Source organism: Cucurbita pepo, chromosome LG11, assembly GCF_002806865.2.
Source record: "Cucurbita pepo subsp. pepo cultivar mu-cu-16 chromosome LG11, ASM280686v2, whole genome shotgun sequence".
In the NCBI taxonomy this organism is placed as follows: Eukaryota; Viridiplantae; Streptophyta; class Magnoliopsida; order Cucurbitales; family Cucurbitaceae; genus Cucurbita; species Cucurbita pepo.
The window spans coordinates 497,290-498,007 of NC_036648.1; positions in this window are offsets into that span (position 1 = coordinate 497,290).

The following is a 718-nucleotide window of genomic DNA, read 5'->3' on the forward strand; positions in this document are numbered from 1 at the left end:
GAAAAATTACCTTGAGTTACCATAGCTAGTTCATTCTCTAGAAATTGCAGTCGAGCGGTATTTTTCTTAGTGAACAACTTTTGAAGTGTATCCCATATTTGCTTTGGTGACTTTAAATCACGAACATGATCAATATACTCCTTGCTAATCAAAGTTCGCAAGGTAAATAAGGCTTTTCCGCACTTGATCTTCCATTGTTGACGTAATTTGCATTTTGTGGAGTATGGGCTAGAATTTGTGTGTCATCACCTTCAATTAAATCCCATAAATCTTGACCTTGTAGATAAGCTTCCATGCATAACTTCCAATAACTATAGTTATTGCCAACCAGCTTTTCCATAGCTACACCCATAGAAGCACTCCCACTATTCATCTCGTTGAGTAATAATATTAAACCGTACCAACTTGGCTCGGATACCAACTGACGCAATATCTACCACTCAAAAGTGTGCATAGATATGAAAATATTATTACTAAAAAAGAATACACGCAGGATGTTGAATTGCAGGAAATACATACTAATGAGCAAGTTGCAGACATATTTACTAAGGCACTTGCCAAAGTGAAGTTTGAAGTTTTTCGTAGAAGCTCTCGTAGTTATTGAGAAATAAGCTTGCACTAAGGGAGCTGATTACGATATCTAAGATATATTTCCTAACTATTATATTCTGGAAGACTACGAATATCATATATTCCATAACTAATTCAAACTAAAATA